General features: G+C 33.2%; 1 long non-coding RNA gene across 1 annotated transcript in view; it reads left to right on the top strand.

The window, feature by feature from the left end:
* The first annotated feature begins 212 nt into the window (after positions 1–212).
* LOC127715890 (uncharacterized) overlaps positions 213–15,975 on the top strand; it is a 24,786-nt gene continuing 9,023 nt past the window's right edge. Inside the window, exon 1 of the long non-coding RNA XR_007988681.1 lies at positions 213–337. This is a non-coding gene — a long non-coding RNA (uncharacterized LOC127715890). The remainder of the gene's footprint in view (positions 338–15,975) is intronic.

Raw genomic sequence — 15,975 nt, 5'->3', positions numbered from 1 at the left:
GCAAATGTACGGCCGCCAAAATAAAAGTTGATCTAAAATGCAGAACTACTATTTCTTAGAACGAATACTCAAAATATATTGCTACAACACTTACGGATTTTAAATATTATTATTATTCTGCAACTGATATCAAATATTGAAAATTAGAAGAAAATAACCAGAGCATTTTAATTATTCAAAAATTTATATTTGATATTATTATTAAAATTCGTTTTTTTTATTTTTATACAGAATATTCTGATTTTCGAGACACACGTGAAGAAAATTTCACAACATTTAAAATATCTGATTTAATCCAGTGTCTAAGCATAAATAACAAAGATGTCAGGAAGAGAAGGTTCGTATTTAGTAAAACTTTTATATCACAGTATAATCAATATGTTAAAAATAACATCATTTTGGAGAAATTTCACACAAGAAAATAATATTCTGCGTAACCCGTAACTTAGGCGTAACGACATTTTAAATAAGATTAATATTACTCTTTATGTATGAAAAATATGGCTCATTGACAGCAAAACAAAAAGCTCTACCGACTTGAATGGTAATGGTATTGATCTGTTGATTGCAGGTTCCCATGATGAGGTGTGAATATTGCAAGTTATTGATCATTATGTTTCGGCCATGTAGTATGTACCACTTCGGCCATGTAATAACAGATGTTTCGGCCACATACATTTATTTAATATTAATAGAGATTTTGTTATATATACTTTCACTGATATACCTTTTATAACCCATTTTCGATGTTCAATTCAGAATTAGTTCAACAAGTTCTAAATGCATAAAAAAATTAGTAAAAAGCCTAAAAGTCAACAATGAAAATGAAAAGATTTAGGCACTATATATAGCCTGGACCTAGTTTTACAAACAAAAAAACTTTACAGTTTAACAAATTTTTAATATAATTCTGGTCTTGTCAAATGAAAAATGCCATGTGACAGGATATGTTTCTGGATTGTTACAGCTCTTCTATAAAAGCATGCAAAGCAAACCTTTGATCAACTTGCTTGCTATGTTTGTAAACAAAAGGTAGGTAGTATGTTTCAGTCTGTTTACTATATACTGGAATTTGATTGGACAATAAACATTAACTTCATTGCATGTCAATTTTTATTGTCTTATCAAATTCCAGTATATACAAAACAGACTGAAACTCCGCCTACCTATTGTTTGCATTAACTTTGCAAACATCCAAGCAAACATAGGAAGCAAGTTGATCAAAGGTTTGCTTTGCATGCTTTTATAGAAGAGCTGTAAAACAAATGCAGAGACATGGTTTTCTGTAAGCCGCATACTGGCTTTATAGATTTTGGGGTATATATTTTGATCTATTTTTAATCAACTCTTTAATCTACTGATAAAAATAAGAAAATTTTAATCTTTATCTGGCTCTGCCGACTGTAATATTTTCTAAGTCTAATCATATCCAAAGAAATATTTACTTACCTTTTATTTTTTATTCAAAACATTGATAGGTACGCCCATTAAGAAAAAAGGAAAAATGGACCGAAACAACCAAGGCCGAAGTGGTTTATGGCCGAACAGGTTTATGGCCCGAACTTCTTGAAAGCTATGGGTATTATACCCAAAATTGGGTATCAATTTACAGTGATAAAAAAACAAATTTTGTATTTCATCATAATAGCTGTCATGGTGCAAATATTCATATAAATGGAAACATTTTTCCCTTTAAGACCATAGTTCAAATGAGACATGAAGACAAAGATAATGGCCTCCAAAATTTCTTCTTTTTGAAGGCTGTTAACAGTTAACTTAAATTATCCTGATGATATTTCAGTCATGGTGTCTTTAGGCAAAATGTTGTCCTTTACCCGAATTTTTGCGCCATGACAGAAAATATCTATAAATCCAAAGTTTATATTTTTATCACTGAAAATTGATACCGGTTTTGGGATATAATACCCATAAATGAGGATAGTACCCTTTTATGAGGATCCTCCCCAACCTGTTAAAAGTGGTTGTATTTATAAAGATGTCAACAATGGCCCCCCCTTTTTTTTCAAAATCCTGGATCTGCATCTCAAATAACAGGATACAAATGAAAAGTGAAAATTAATTTTCGCAAGGCCGAAAAAAGCTGCGGAAAAAAATAAGCACTGATGGCAATATATTAAAACTAATTCTAATATGAATTGCTTCTTTCGCTTTGTAAACAACACCGTGATAAAATTCTCGATATATCTATACTTAGCGCAGACTCAGAGATGTGCATATTGGTGGCTGTTACTATTTACCTCCCAAGTAAATCCACATGTATCGTAACCTATATGCAAACACTATGTCGATTTCGTTGTGTCCAAATTGAAATTGAAAAAGAAACTACAGAACCGTTATTCCTATTATATTGCATAACAAAAATAATTAATGCCCAAGAGCTTAACAAATGTATAAAATCAAAATAAAATAAAATTCCGCCAAATTTCATGAATGATCTTGGCGCATTAACGTCATGTCATAACATGACGTCATACGAATGAAAACTCTAAAGCTGAATGTTTTCCGTTACGTATACTGCCTTAGTTCGGATAATATTGCATTAAAATGGAGTTTTGAGGTAGGTGTTGTTTCATTTTCTATTCCATTACATTATTCGCACATTTGTGGATTTCAGCAAGTCAACATGGCGGCTCACTCCTTAGTTACGACATGTCAACTCTTAGATTTGACATTAAATAGTAGCCAACGAAAAATAAATGTTTGGGTTAAGAATTATGAGAATTGAACACATTTTTTCTACTGCTTATTTGAGGAATAATTCATGTAAGACTTAGATTTATATGAAATTTGTAGCTTTTATCTTACAGGGGGTAAAATAGAACAGCCATACACAAGGCAATCTTACGTTCGCTTCAGTTTTTATACGACCGCAAAAAAATTTTGTGGTCGTATATTGGTATGACGTTGGCGTCGTCGTCGTCGTCCGAATACACATTGGTTTTCGCACCACTGGCAGACCTATTTGGAAAATCACCGCGATTTTTGTAAAAACTCCGGTGTTTTTTGGCTAATCTCCGCGAAACTTAAAATTTAGATAAAAATTAGAGGTTCATCGTAAATTTGCTGTATTACAGGATATTTTGCATGTTATCCGGAGATTTTCCGTGTCGGCGGGAATTAGCCGTTTGTCCGATAAAACTGGTGTGTATTGATTCATTGATAGAATCACTGATGCGTGAGCGACGGTTATTAATAGGTCGTTGTATAATCCGTTATGCGTGAGCGACGGTTATTAATAGATCCTTGAAGCGTGGTACAAATTATGATATATAGATGTTTACAGAATTAAAAACAAAGTAACTATAATCATTTGAGATATAAGGAATTTTAAAAAATATATCATATAATGTTTCTGTAAATTTAGAGAGAAACAGATTATATATATCTGGGGATTAGATGGTTACTTTTTGTCGAGCCTTCGACTTTAGTCGAAAAAGCGAGACATAGCGATCCTACATTCCGTCGGCGTCGTCGTCGTCGTCGTTGTCGTCGGCGGCGTCCACAAATATTCACTCTGTGGTTAAAGTTTTTGAAATTTTAATAACTTTCTTGAACTATCCTGGATTTCTACCAAACTTGGACAGAAGCTTGTTTATGATCATAAGATAGTATCCAAAAGTAAATTTTGTAAAAATAAAATTCCATTTTTTCCGTATTTTACTTATAAATGGACTTAGTTTTTCTGCCGGTAAATATTACATTCACTCTGTGGTTAAAGTTTTTAAAATTTTAATAACTTTCTTAAACTATCCTGGGTTTGTACTAAACTTGGACAGAAGCTTGTTTATGATCATAAGATAGTATCTAGAAGTAAATTTTGTAAAAAAATAAATCCATTTTTTCCTTATTTTACTTTTAAATGGACTTAGATTTTCTGCCAGGAAACAACACATTCACTCTGTGGTTAAAGTTTTTAAAATTTTAATAACTTTCTTATACTATTTTGGATTTGTACCAAACTTGGACAGAAGCTTGTTTATGATCAAAAGCTAGTATCTAGAAGGAAATTTTGTAAAAAAAATAAATAAATTTTTTCCGTATTTTACTTTTAAATGGACTTAGATTTTCTGCCAGGAAACAACATATTCACTCTGTGGTTAAAGTTTTTAAAATTTTAATAACTTTCTTATACTATTTTGGATTTGTACCAAACTTGGACAGAAGCTTGTTTATGATCAAATGCTAGTATCTAGAAGGAAATTTTGTTTTCTTCCAGTTAACATTACATTCAGTCTGCAGTTAAAGTTTTAAACAGTTATTTTAAATCATAAACTATCCTGGAATTTTACCAAACTTGGACAGAAGCTTCTTACAATCAAAAGATAGTATCAAGAGGAATATTTTTATTGATTTACTTCCTCATTTTTGTTGAGTCTGCGATTAACAGAAAAAGTAGGCGAGACACTGGGTTCCGCGGAACCCTTACGAATTTTTTTAATTATATGTCAGAGGCCGCAGATCATTTAATTGCTTCTAGAACCGTTTATTGAAACAAAAATTAAATGAACGGCCAGGGGAAAGTCTTTAGTAACCTTAGTTGGTATCAGGGGTCAACTGGGTTGAGTTCAATATCGTAGCAGCTACGTAGCGGCTATGTAGTTGCTATTAATATCTATGTAGCAGCTTATCTATAGCTACACGTTCAATAGTAAAAATCTACATAGCACTACGTAGCCGCTACGATATTGAACGCAACCCTGGTAATACATAGAGTCAGACCGTCGTTGCATAATATGTATATGTATTTACACACAATGCAGTGCATTCAAACTCGATTTCGCAAACTCGTGGGTTGTCTTTTTAGACAAAAAAGTTCAATTTAAAAGATATGAAAGTTACGTACATGTATACAAGCATAGATATAATAGCCATTATATCTATGATACAAGGAATTGTATATTTAACGTCAATGCCTGTCTTGTAAACTAATCTGTTACACTTTGAAATGTAAATAAGTTCTTTTTAAAAGATTGGACGGTTATTTCACATGAATAAAAGTTCTTCTGATCATTTTTGTTTTACAATGATTTTTGAAAGTGCGATCTTAAAACTAAGTTTGTCCGGACTTGCATGGAATATTTGCCACTGGAAGTTAAGCAACCAACAATCAATCATCTTAAAATAAAATAAATATGCCTGAGCGATAATATTCTTAAATTTTTTAATGTGATCATTTATTAGAAATCACTTTCAGGTCTAATGGTAAAGTGAATATACATTCCGGGATGAGATTAATTTACTATAATTGCCAAAGAAAAAGAAATGATATTACGTTTCTTTTAATTAAATTTTAGACTGCAACAAATGTAGATCGAACATTTTTAATAATGAAATAATGCACGTCAAAAATTTCGCTCACAATAGAGATGTTAAAAATAGATTTTATCAATTGTGTCACTGCACGAGATCTTCCAACGGCGGGAAACATCATGTAGCTATAAACACAGGTGATGTTACTGACCGATTGTGGAATGTCAATTTAGGGTTAAATTTGATGTGTAATGATTGACATTATTGTGCGCGTTAGGTTGAGGCTCTAGAAGGTTCATTTCAATTGATAACCAAAATTATAAAATCAAGTTTTTTTTTCAAATCAACGTTTAAGAGTAAAATTTTGTGGGAGGGAAACTTTATTTTGTTTGTTTTTTAGGGGCACAGGGAGTTACCATAAAAATCTATAGGAACATTGAATAAAACAATTTCGAAGGTCACAACTTGTAAACTAATGAAAACAATGATAAACACTGCTGACAAGCGTAAACAGTTGCACATTACTTAGAAAATAGAGAGAGTGAAAAAAAAGGACGTTGATGATGGTTACTGTTCATGTTAATTTTGAAAGATCGTGGTAACTGATTTCTCGGATGGTGGTACTTGCCAAAAGGTTGTATAAAAGGACAAACTAAGTACAATTTTAGCCGTGATATATGGGGGCCCCTCACGCTTGAATTAATTTACGTTACGTATTTCGTCCTTTATTATGACCTACAGTTGATCATAGTTGAGTACTACGTATCGGTCAGGGGCGGATCCAGACACTGTGAAAAAGGAAGGGTGTGCTAGCCAGGGTTTCTCAGAAAAAAGGGGGTGCTAGTACAGTTGGCCTAATGTATTTGAAGGCCAGGATTGGAAGATTATCAGACATTCTGTGGCTCAGTTTTAATTTTATTTTCTAACTGTGAAGTGCTACCTAAGCCGTGGCCTGGAGAACCATACCCAATTTTTTAAAAGGGTGTTCCAAAGGCATATTAAAATACTTCCAGCATTATACAGGTCCTGAGGTACAATTTCTTGGGGAGGAGATTTCAATTGCTGTTATGTGGGTTAGTTTTTTGTTACTAGGAATTTTCGTTTTTTTTTTCATCAGATTTGCCCCAATTGTCTATTCTGTTAAGGTTTCACAAAAGTCAAAATATATAACACTTCATAAACATCTGAACTTTGCCTGTATTTTTCAACCTATAATGAATAAAGTCCTAAACTATATGCAAATATCTTCATTTAAACATACTTAAACATATGCACACTGTGTAAATTGTAAATAAAATTGAAATTGTTATGTTGTGGCCAACCCGGTTCTTGGGGTGAACACCAAATTTTCCAAAAGAAATCTGGAGGCCTATTCTGATCCCCAATTTGATGAGAGAAAAAAATATTGTGGTCTGGCAGTTGACAAAAAAAATCGGAATTCCAGAATTCCCCATACCGTTTATTTCACGAAAAAAATGTTTGGTGCATGGCAGTGGGGAATAACGTTGTGTTCCGAATTATTTCCGACTTAGAACAAACCCCTAACCCTTAGAATTTAAATGTTGCTCCTATATACCTTACTATCGTGAATTTTCAATGTTTCATGTATATTTCAGGTCAGATCCCAGGGCATACTATGTGTTCAAAATTATAAAAACGTAGAAAATTCATGATTCATGTACGTGTAATATGTCTCAAGAAAATGGATTGAAGGCATATTAATTATCAAATAATTTATTTGTACAAAAAAACACATAGGCAATGAAAACCGTGTGTGCGCCAAGAAAGGTCAATACGTATGACTCAACTCGGAGGCTGATTTAGGGGCAGGCTGTCCAGATCCCTCCTTATGGAACTACATATGGTTAATTTTGACTTTTATTTACTTGTTTCACTTACCCGAATAATTCAGTCGTTATATTCCGCTGATCTACGATTATTTCATTAACAAGTATATAGAAGAGATCGATTACGGAGAGAGACTGAATTTTTCGGGGTTAATTCCACTCCGACCTTTTTTTAGTTTATATACAATAAAGCAAGTCTATTTAATCCATTTCTCCGCTGTTTTCGTTATATATAGCACTTTCGTCATACTAAGGTTAGGTTTCAAAGAGAGGATCATTAATATGAACATGTCGGGGTCTTTTAGAGCTGACAATGCGGTATGGGTTTTGCTCATTGTTGAAGGCCGTACGGCGACCTATAGTTGTTAATTTCTGTGTCATTATTGGTCTCTTGTGGAGAGTTGTCTCATTGCCAATCATACCACATCTTCTTTTTTTATATATAATAACAATATCATAATTACAAATACTAATTCTCCTTACGTCATCCGAGAATACACGTGTCTTTTCTTTAGGCTAAAGCGCGAGTAGATGGTCAGATATATATATGGAATTTTGAAAGGACCTTGACTGGCTACACAGCCCTTGCACGATCTGATCGATGGTCAGAAAGATGACCGTCAAGTTCTAAGTGCACACAAATGGTCACATGTCATGAATATCCATGAACGTACAACGAACTTAATTTTATATATACGAATCCTTGCTGTACCACAGGTGTCCTTGTGTAATGAAATTTTAGGGTATTGGTGCATAGTCAAGTGATTAGATAAACATGGATAATCAATGAGAGAGAATGAATGACCATTTTAAGTTAATCCAGGGACTTTCTATTGATTGTTGTTTGCTTTACGCTGCATTAGCACAAAAATGCTATATCGCGGCGAGAGCTTATTCCAATATTTTTACAATTTAAGGTATATTTTTAAAATCAGACAATAAGGTCCTTCAATAAACTAAAAATCTAGACTAAAGGGACTTTCTATACTAACGGGATAAGATAAGATAAAACTTTTTTTTATTAAATAATGAAAGCTTTTTCAGATAAAGGGAGTGTCGGACATAGTTTTAACTCTAAATGAAACTGTTCTTTAATTCATAAATAATAAAACATAATATTAAAGGCATTTTAGACCCTTCCTACAAACGGAAAAGATGAGCATGAAAAATAAGTGAAAGGGGGGTGGGCATAAGTGACTGGTTACGAATTAATTTTAATAGTAGTTCACCGTGCAAGAAGTTTTAAAGTACTAATGGAATAGTGTGACAGAAGCGGATTTAGAGGGGGCCAGGTACCCCTTTTCTTGAAAAAAAATGTGGTTGATTATACATGTATTGGGAATCACTGAAGCATGACTGAAGCGACCCCCTCTTAGGCAGTCAGTGCATATGAAAATTTCTGGATCCGCCACTGGTGTGCTAGCTTATAAATGATATATTTTTTACTTCCTTTATTTTTTTTAATCCTTACTCCGTCTTTGTAAAATAATCGAGACTTCATCAGGTATACACGCGGAGAAATAAAATATTGAAGTGATTTGAGTACCGATATATGAAATGTCTCCTTGGTAGCTGGTATCCCTTGTGGGATTAATAAATTGAACTCATGTGTGCCGGAATAGGTAATTAATATATTTAATTTTTATTATTTGTCAACTTATGGTACGGTAATAACTTTTATTTTTTTATTTTCCTTTTGTTTCAATTTCAATTTGCCCTTCGTTCTGTGAACAAAATAACACGGCTACACATTTTAAGACAAAACACACTAATAGTTCGACTAACACGTTGACTTATTGTACTCACTTAGTATCAGATAAACGAGATGCATGCTCCTTAAAATCATTTCAGATATTCTATGGAATTTTTAATTCACCAGAAAATCAGAAATATCCATCTTAAACATTTCTTTTTTCATTGGATGTTATATCATTTTAAATATCTAACAAGGCACATAAAAAATTCTAGTTTTTTTGCGATGTCCAATATTACGTGCAATGATGCGTAGCTGCATGGAAGTTACTACATGAATTACATCATTTTGATTATCTTTGAAATCACTCACACGTGGCGGTGTACACATTACACTCAATATACGACTTAAAATACCTGGGGCAATTTATACTTCCGTTTATTGTCCCTTTACTAGCCAGTGTACCTGTGTAAGGTTATAGATGTAATTTTACATCTATGGTAAGATGTATCTCTGACTCCAAAACAGTCGAGTGCAAATCCCGGATTTTGACAAAGAATGTTGGAGGACGAAAAGACAACATTCGAAATGAGATTTATGTATAAAGTTTATATTATGCATATATACCATTGAAGCAGCCTCTGATAAATTGTCATCTAAGACGGTATAAATTAAAATTCTGTTGACATGACACGAAGAGGAGTTGAGAAATATGCGACACATTTTATTCAATGTCCTCACAAAGGTAGTTTATTTTACATGTTCTCGGACATTAAATATATTTCTTGTGTGACAGTTTGCTGACTGTTAACACCATGTTCAATTTATCTTAATTGACAAACATTTTGATAAGGTTCCATCATTTGAAAATAAGTTATTAAAATCTCAGTAGGTTCAAAACTACTAAATTTTATCACACAGAATGCAACAAATAAAGGTTACAGAAATGGGCTCTACCACTTCACACTTTGGCAATTGAAAATAAAATCTAATCAGTCAAATTCTCAGTATCACAACTTCATTTAACTGCAGTAGATATTGTCTTTCAAGATAACTGAATAAAATAAATATTCTTTAAAACAAGAGTGTAGGGAGTCTATTTCCTACCGACTCGCATGAACAATTTTCATTTTTTTTATATACTGCCTGAATGACATGACTCGAGAAATATTTGTCACTGGACATCAATTTAAAAATTAAAAAGAAAACAAAGAACTCGAAATTAAGGATCTGTATGACACCGTACGGCCCTTCTCAGACAGTGAGCAAAACTCATACCATATAGAATTTATAAAATGCCCCGACATGACATAATTTGGAAAAATTAAAAAGACAACACCTTTAAAAATTACAAGCTCCTGACTTGCCAGGACAGTCATAGAATGAGGAGGGTTTAAACCTATTTGAGATAGCTCAACCCTCATGCGGTCACCAATCCTGGAATGTAAGACTGAGAAAATCCATATCCTTTGCTTTATAGGATAGGACTGGGCCTCTCCCAACCTGGACAGTGAGGTAATAACATGCACAAATTGTGAAAATTAAAGTTAAAATCAATAAGAATCGTTGGATCTAGTGTAACGCAGTTATAAACAGTCAGAGAAAAATCATGAACTTGTGTGATACCAAAATATACGTACATAAAATCGAGAGAAAAAGGCACGACCATAAGTATGCATTAAAGCAATCTATGTATGTAGCAGGGAATTTATGTTTTTTTTTGTTCACATCTCATCCTTTTTTTTCCATTCATTTCCAATGTTTGTCGACTTGATATATAGCCTGGTTAAGGATGTACTTATGTGATGTTTATGAATTTGTGTATAGCTTGTTATGTTTCTTTACAAAAGCTTCTCCGACTTATAGTATCTATCTATCTATACTACTTAAACGAGAAGACCTCATTTTGTTAGTCGCTTCTCTTCCTTTCATAATAATTAAATCATCATGACTCTGTGTTCTATAGTTTCAAAAGTTCAAAAGTTTCAAGAAGAAATCTTTAATTGCACAGTATTGCCCAATAGATTTGAAAGACCTTTACACATGTTTTGTGTCAGAAACCTATATTATGTCAAAAATTTGATCACAATCAGGGGTTAAAAAATCCACTAGCCCGACGCCCGGGACTAGACTTTTACACTTCGGGCAATTAAAACTTGTAACCGAATATGCCCGACGGACTAGTAACAAACAATTCTTGGCATTTCCAAAATAGTAAGTGGAAAATCCCCTCATCGCTATTCTATCTTAGCCAATCAGATTCAATTACGTACGTCATCCGGCATTCCAAGAATTTGAACCGATTTTGTACATGTTTTAAAAATAGAACAACTAACTCTGGGTGGACCGGTATCATGTATTGATCGCAATTCACGTACTTTCAATATCAATTTCTCAGTACAGGGGGTATTGTACATTGCTTATGCCGAGATTTTCAATTAATGGTACTTGGGTGTATGATGTAATGATCGATATTGACCTGTCTTGTCGGACAGCTGTTAATTTGAGCTTGAAACCATGCACAAATTATTTCTAAACATTTTAGTACGGCCACCACAGGAACTTTGTCAGTTTTAAAACGAAAAACGGTAGATGAAGGGGTTATGAGGCTGAAAATTTATCCCAAAAAATGCCAAATACGACCAGGAAAAGCGGAAAAAAACATTTATAGTGTCATTGACAGAAAGATTCCCCATGGGCAAGGTCGACTGTTACTGATGATAAACAAGAGATGATGTTTTGTGAATATTGCCGTTATTTTCCCGATCTCGCTGATAAAAAGTCTGCTTTGTATGTGGGAACAACAAATATACGAATTGAACCACTGGTTTAACATGACAATATCAATGAACATGTTTTCTGTGCCCGAAAATATTTAACAACCCATAGTACAAGGGATATCCAAAAAGATGTCTAGAGATCCCTGTTATAATTAATAAAACAAAAATTCATTTGATTTATTTAATCAAATACCGTGTATAATGCCGGATTCAAAACAAGGGACATCCACTCTAAATTTGAAAGGTATACTCGGGCTAGCAGGTCAGTTTTGATGGGCTAGCAGCTCTTTCAACAGGGCTAGTAAAATCCTGCTACCAATAAGTCCTGGGCTAGTGAGCTGTAACACATTTTTTTAACCCCTGACAATCCTAATTCAGACAGTAATAAGCTTGAATATTGTGTCAAAATTTGCCCCAACTGTTCATGGTTCAACTTCTGCGGTCATATCAGGCTGCGCTCAGCGCCGAAGCATTTTATTTTTGTTATAATATTTTAAACATATATAACTCAATTAAAAAAATCATTGCTAGCACTGAATGCAATAATCCTTCATCAATAAAGCATCGAATCGCCAAATATGACAGTACAAGGGAAAAGCTGTGGATTTTCTAAAAAAAAATCCATATGTTTAGCATTTAATCAACACAAGGGTACATAATCCTTAAAAGCCTTTGAGAACGTAACTTTATAGCAAGGAACTATAACGTATGCAGATTTTCTTTGAACACATACGAAGGTCTTAAATATTGGGGGAGGGGGGGGGGGGAGGTCTTTCAATCCTAATTGTCTTTTAATTTGTTAGTCATCTGTTTTTCTCTATTCTTCATATTTTTTTCTCATTATTCTATATTCTTTATTTTCTTGGCAGCTTTTTTTTTTTACTTTTCTGGTCCTATGTTGTGCACTTTTTGTCCATTTGTGTTCTCTATTCTTCTATAAATCCTATCCAGACCCTCACAAACATATATAATCAATAAGTTCCGCTCCTATTACCTAACCCCACTTGACATGGATATAGATAATTGTCATCCATGGGGTTTTCTCATCCGTTTTGAATATAACATTGCTATTAAAACGGGTACGTTATAAAAAAAGAAGACGTGGTATGATTGCCAATAAGACAACTCTCCACAAGAGAAATGACACAGAAATTAACAACTATAGGTCACTGTACAGCCTTCAACAATGAGCACAGCCAATATTGTATAGCCAACTTTAAAAGGACAACATACTAGGAGTCCATTACATCAGATATAACATATAGAGATGTATAAATACGCAGTCACGTATACGTCCGATGCTAAATTGTTGACTTTGTTGGAAGGCAAAATGATTAGCCCTATACTGACTGGAACTAGTATATATATAACTGAAACTAGATGAAAATCAAGGAATCTACACATGCTGTAATAGCAAATCTGAACGGAACCAAAACGCATGTTTGTAAAAAAATAAATAATATACAACTTACATTTCAGCAACTGTTATATTAGTAATTATTAATGATGTAGTTCGTGAATAAATTGTCCTACACAGTGGAACAAATGGACAGTCTAAGTACGTTAATGTCTGGATTAATATTTCTGCAAAGACGTTGTCATTTTATTGTTTCCATTAACCGACTTAAATAAAAATCAAATTATAACTTTGTAATTATTATAAATGTTTACCTTTTGAAATAAATTTTGGTTTATTGAATATATTTACGGGAAAAACGAACTCGAATGTTTTATTTCCATGTATTTTATGACATATTAAAAAACATCTTTGTGTAAAAGAAAAATCGAATCACATCAAATTTTGATCGGCCGTAAAATAAACTTCACATCACTTTATTTATATCACAAATCAATTTACAAAAACTTCTCAACGATGTCATAATAGAAAGCACGAGTGATCTATCTGGCGGACCAACTTGTGGCTAATGATTGACAGGTATGATTAGATCTTGAGGCTCCTATGGGGAACGTGGTGTCGAAAGGAAAATAGAAGATTATTCAATTATAATTTTTAGGACTCGTACGAAATGTGATCTGATATGGAAAATTTTGAGTTCTTTTAATAGCACAAAGAAATAAGACGTTAGAAGGGTTACAAATGTGTAACTATAAACCAATGACTCGTATGTAATTTACGGGAAAGATTTTATCAAAAGTTTGTTGAAAACTTTCAATTTCAAACCTTCTTGGTTGGAATGAATATGTTCGATTTATATGCAAATAGGTCTTTATTATATAATATATTTAAATTATCTTCATTAATTACAATACAATATATAACATGTATCTATGATATCCTCCGTAACGACTAAATATATGTACAGGTAAAATTAAATTCTGATCAATCGGGTACAGATTGATTTACGACCTTCCACTGGTATTGCACAAGCAATATCACAGCAGGTGTTAAATACACTAGGACAAGTGTCAGATCAGTTTGACATCCTGCCCGATTACGGTATCTTCCGGAGACTCTATAAGTACAAGGACTGATTTTTTTTCTAAACATGACAATTGTGAAGAATTTTTTAAAGTGAGAACAAAGTTTCTGACCCAAACTATCGATTCACATTATGAATCTATCATGAATAGTAGATTAGTTTACGTTTTTTAACGTAAATACGATTTCCATTCATATATTAAAAAAATTGTAGTTGTCTTTTGCAAAGATAACACATGTATTCATCTTGTTCATTGGTCAAATTAAAATAGATTTTTCTTTAATGAACAATGACAACATTTGATATTTATATCGTAAGTAACTTTATTATCAAAAACACCGTTTTATCTCGACCGAAAAGGGAAATAAGATAGTTTTTTTAATCTGACTGTAAACATTGTATATATCACAACGATCTATTAATAACCGTCGCTCACGCATAACGGACTAATCATCTATGTACAACGATCTATTAATAACCGTCGCTCACGCATCACTGGTTCTATCACTGACTCAATACACACCCGTTTTATCGGACAAACGGCTAATTCCCGCCGACACGGAAAATCTCCGGATAACATGCATAATATTCTGTAATACAGCAAATTTACGATGAACCTCTAATTATTATCCGTTTCGCGGAGATTAGCCAAAAATCGCGGGCATTTTCCAAATAGGTCTACCAGTGCACTCTAACTTTAGTTTAAGTGAATGGATCTTTTTGAAATTTGACCATAAGGTTAAATACCACAAAAGGAAGGTTGGGATTGATTTTGGGGGTTATGGTACCAACAGTTAAGGAATTAGGGGCCAAAAAGGGGCCAAAAATGAGCATTTTCTAGTTTCCAGACAATAACTGTGGAACGGTGTATGGATCTCTCTGAAATTATACTACAAGTTTCCATACCACAAAGGGATGGTTAGGATTTGCTTTGGGGGGTTATGGCTCAAACCGTTTAGGAATTAGGGGCAAAAAAGGGGGAAAAACAAGGTTGTCCTGGTTAATGGACAAATACTTTAGTACAAAACATAATTTAAAGCAGTGTAAGGGAGATAAATCAAATACATCATTGAAATTATCTCCCTTACACTGCTTTTAAATTATGTTTAAAGAAATGCATATTTATAAAGGAAGACCAGTAAAAATATCTGCAAATGTTGCATCTTTTTTTTTTACAAAAAAATCCATATGAAAGATTTGACACTATATTTTTATTAATTCTATTATAAAATAGATTAAGTTAGCACTATGGTAAATTTAAATGGGTAATTATGGTTGCCAACTCCATTGGAAATTTGAATTGAGATTATGACCATATCTTGAGGGAAAGAATTTTTTTGGGGGAAAAAGGGGGGGGGGGATAAAAAGAAATTATGGGGGGCCAATTTTTTCTCATTTCAGATTTCAGAAATTAAAAAGAATTATTCTTCAAATATTATTTTTTTTTCAAATTTCAAATATTGATTTTTGATTTTTGGCCCAGTTTTCAAGTTGGTCCAAATTGGGGTCCAAAATTAAACTTTGTTTGATTTCAACAAAAATTGAATATATGGGGTTCTTTGATATGCTGAATCTAACCATGTATTTAGATTTTTTATTTGTAGGCCCCACTATCAAATTGGTTCATATTGAGGTCAAAAGGGTCCAAAATTAAACTTTGTTTGATTTCATCTAAAATTGAATTATTGGGGTTCTTTGATATTCCAAATCTAACCGTGTATTTAGATTTTTAATTTTGGGTCCCGTTTTTATACGACCGCAAAAAAATTTTTGTGGTCGTATATTGGTATGACGTTGGCGTCGTCGTCGTCGTCGTCGTCGTCGGCGTCGTCGTCCGGCGTCGTCGTCCGGCGTCGTCGTCCGAATACACATTAGTTTTCGCACTCTAACTTTAGTTTAAGTGAATGGATCTCAATGAAATTTTACCATAAGGTTCAATACCA

The sequence above is a fragment of the Mytilus californianus genome, unplaced genomic scaffold (assembly GCF_021869535.1).
Source record: "Mytilus californianus isolate M0D057914Y unplaced genomic scaffold, xbMytCali1.0.p SCAF_1, whole genome shotgun sequence".
NCBI classification, from domain to species: Eukaryota; Metazoa; Mollusca; class Bivalvia; order Mytilida; family Mytilidae; genus Mytilus; species Mytilus californianus.
This window is presented reverse-complemented; position numbering and strand designations above follow the sequence as displayed.